At 29.9% G+C, this 4137-nt stretch overlaps 1 protein-coding gene across 1 annotated transcript in view; it reads left to right on the top strand.

Moving 5' to 3' along the window:
- The first annotated feature begins 3021 nt into the window (after positions 1-3021).
- Positions 3022-4137, top strand: part of LOC111683280 (probable serine/threonine-protein kinase DDB_G0282963) — a 97411-nt gene continuing 96295 nt past the window's right edge. Inside the window, exon 1 of the mRNA XM_046950469.1 lies at positions 3022-3094. The gene's annotated coding sequence lies outside the window, so the exon portion shown is untranslated. The remainder of the gene's footprint in view (positions 3095-4137) is intronic.

Here is a 4137-nt window from a genome sequence, read left to right as displayed (position 1 = left end):
TTAATTAGTAAATAAGTAATTGCGGTTTTTGAAAACAGTAAATATTAAGATTTAAATTTAGAGCTAAAAATTCCCCTAGTCTTAAGTTACTTAAAACATAATAAAAACAAAATTAATATAAAATAACAATAACCTGATCTGAAACATTAGGAACAGACATTAAAAAGAATAATTTATTAAAACAAATAGGTATAGGGAATTAAATACTAAATACAAGTAGTAGCAATATAAATCATTAGCCACTAAATGCTAAATAAATTATAAGTAATGTGTACAATAATCAGTACTCATTACCCAGTATGTAATGTGGTAATGAACAATTTTGCGAAATTTTCACAATAACTTTTTTAATCCTTTATTTTTCTGCTTTAATAAAATTATTAAAAAACCGGAATAATAAAAAGTTCATTAAAGCGATAACGGTGTTTTAAAGCTAAAAATAAATACAAACTCACAAAAACAACAAAATAATAAATAAAAATCATATCCATCATATTTAGCGACATTTAAGGCATATTTAATTTAAATTGACAAACAATAAAAAAGCAAACTACAAAATTTCTTATAAAAGCCGCTCTGTGTTTTAAAAAGATTAACTTTAAAAAATAAATACAAAAAAATAATAATTGACAACATTAAATGACCATTTCAATAAACGCAATTCGGCCAATGTGTTTTTTATGGCATCAAACTTATTATTAGTGTTTTTGTAAAGAAATACTATAATAACAAAAAAATATATGTGCTTGTACAACTGACAAGTTATAGAGACATTTAAAAAACATTGAACAGAAAAAATACACAAAAAACAACTTGTTCAACTGTTGTTCAAAGAACCATTTATTAAAAAAATAAGTTTGCAATAAAGCGTAGCAGTAGCTTTAGCGAAAAAAATCACTATAAGTGGCAACAACATGAATTTTTCATTAGTCAAATTAAACGGCTGTTGTTTTCCGTATGCCACGGATAAAAAGAGATACAAAAGAAACAACGAAACTGAAAAATTCAACTCAATAAGTATGTGTGTAATCATAAAGTGGACTGATGGAATATTTGTTTCCTTCCATAATTCTCTTCATAAATGTGAACTAAATAAGCAGAATTAAAACAGAACTAGAAATAGAACAGAACTAGAACAGAACTAGAACTGAACTAGAACAGAACTAGAACTGAACTAGAACTGAACTAGGACTGAACAAGAACTGAACTAGAACTGAACTAGAACTGAACTAGAACTGAACTAGAACTGAACTAGAACTGAACTAGAACTGAACTAGAACTGAACTAGAACTGAACTAGAACTGAACTAGAACTGAACTAGAACTGAACTAGAAATGAACTAGAAGTTAACTAGAACTGAACTAGAACTAGAACTGAACTAGCACTGAACTAGAACTGAACTAGAACAGAACTAGAACAGAACCAGAACAGAACTAGAACAGAGCGAGAACAGAACTAGAACAGAACTAGAACAGAACTAGAACAGAACTAGAACAGAACTAGAACAGAACTAGAACAGAACGAGAACAGAACTAGAACAGAACTAGAACAGAACAGAACTAGAACAGAACTAGAACAGAACTAGAACAGAACTAGAACAGAACTAGAACAGAACTAGAACAGAACTAGAACAGAACTAGAACAGAACTAGAACTGAACTGAACTAGAACAGAACAGAACAGAACAGAACTAGAACTGAACTAGAACTGAACTAGAACTGAACTAGAACTGAACTAGAACTAGAACTGAACTAGAACTGAACTAGAACTGAACTAGAACTGAACTAGAACTGAACTAGAACTGAACTAGAACTGAACTAGAACTGAACTAGAACTGAACTAGAACTGAACTAGAACTGAACTAGAACTGAACTAGAACTGAACTAGAACTGAACTAGAACTGAACTAGAACTGAACTAGAACTGAACTAGAACTGAACTAGAACTGAACTAGAACTGAACTAGAACTGAACTACTACTGAACTAAAACAGAACTAGAACTGAACAAGAACTAGAACTGAACAAGAACTAGAACTGAACTAGAACTGAACTAGAACTGAACTAGAACTGAACTAGAACTGAACTAGAACTGAACTAGAACTGAACTAGAACTGAACTAGAACTAGAACTGAACTAGAACTAGAACTGAACTAGAACAGAACTAGAACTGAACTAGAGCAGAACAAGAAATAGAACAGAACTAGAAGAGAACTAGAACTGAACTTTAATTTTACCATAATTCCAAAGTTGTTAAACGTCTTTTTCAAATGGGTGCTTTTGTGGGGGTCAGGTCATTTATAATTATATAAAATTATATAAAACATATTTGTGCTAATTTTTGAAGAAATATTGGTATACTTGACGTAATTATGGCAAAAATAGCCCAAATCGGGAAATAATATCGGTGATTCGGTGAAATAATAAATAATAATGTAAGGCGGGTGTAGGACTTTTTTGCCTTTTTTGACACTATAGTGGTGTTGGGTATAAATATTGCGTAAAATCGAATAACATAATTTACCTCATGCCCTGCAAACTTTATTCTTTGTAGCGTACACAATTAAATAAGTAGCAATTGTAAAACTACAAACAAGATCTGGTGTTAAAATAATTCATTAGTAAATAACAAAAAAAAAAAACATTAAAAAACAACTAAAGACAGTAATAAAAAAATGACAGTAAATCAATCAAAATTGATTCGAAATAAAGTGGTCAAAAACAAGACGCCAATAAAAAAAACGAAACATATTTTGCGTTACAATGTAGTCATTGGCTGGTTGACTAGCACTCATATGTACATATTTAGGTACATGAAGATAAAATAAATGTGATTTTTTTATTGAACATATTATTTTCTTGTTTATTTTATTATCGAAAAAATGAATTATTTATAATTCAACATGACAGACTTTAGAGTAATTCAAGCAAATTTTTAATTTATTACAACAAAAAGAAACTACACTTTGTATATTTATTTTGCCCTAAGGTTTTAAAAATATTTTTAAAATTTAATTACCATGTTATTTTTTCTCTTTACAGGTCAGTAAATTGTTTTGAAATAATATTATAGAAGCCGACAATAAACACTTAATGGTGGTAAGTTTTTAAGGCAAAAAAAATAGCTGTAATTATTTGTCACACATTTAAAATTCAAATTTTAATACATTATTAAGTACTTTATTTAAATTGCCAGAAATTTAATGCAGAAATAAATATACAAATATTTTTTATTAGGTTTGGTTATGTTAAATGGAAAAATGTATACAGCTAGTACACAGTTCATAACAATATATTAATGGAACTGAACTAGAACTGAACTAGAACTGAACTAGAACTGAACTAGAACTGAACTAGAACTGAACTAGAACTGAACTAGAACTGAACTAGAACTGAACTAGAACTGAACAAGAACAGTACTAGAAATGAACTAGAATGAAATTAGAACTGAACTAGAACTGAACTAGAACTGATCTAGAACTGAACTAGAACTGAACTAGAACTGAACTAGAACTGAACTAGAACTGAACTAGAACTGAACTAGAACTGAACTAGAACTAAACTAGAACTAAACTAGAACTGAACTAGAACTGAACTAGAACTGAACTAGAACTGAACTAGAACTGAACTAGAACTGAACTAGAACTGAACTAGAACTGAACTAGAACTGAACTAGAACTGAACTATAACTGAACTAGAACTGAAATAGAACTGAACTACAACTGACCTAGAACTGAACTAGAACTAAACTAGAACTGAACTAGAACTGAACTAGAACTGAACTAGAACTGAACTAGAACTGAACTAGAACTGAACTAGAAATGAACTAGAACTGAACTAGAAATGAACTAGAACTGAACTAGAACTGAACTAGAACTGAACTAGAACTGAACTAGAACTGAACTAGAACTAAACTAGAACTGAACTAGAACTAGAACTGAACTAGAACTGAACTAGAAAAGAACTAGAAAAGAACTAGAACTAAACTTGATTGAATTAGAGCTGAACAAGAACTAAACTAGAACTGAACTAGGACTGAACTAGAATTGAACTAGAACTGAACTAGAACTGAACTAGAACTGAACTAGAACTGAACTAGAACTGAACGAGAACTGAACTAGAACTGAACTAGAACTGAACTA

Source organism: Lucilia cuprina, chromosome 4, assembly GCF_022045245.1.
Source record: "Lucilia cuprina isolate Lc7/37 chromosome 4, ASM2204524v1, whole genome shotgun sequence".
Classification (NCBI taxonomy): domain Eukaryota; kingdom Metazoa; phylum Arthropoda; class Insecta; order Diptera; family Calliphoridae; genus Lucilia; species Lucilia cuprina.
This window is presented reverse-complemented; position numbering and strand designations above follow the sequence as displayed.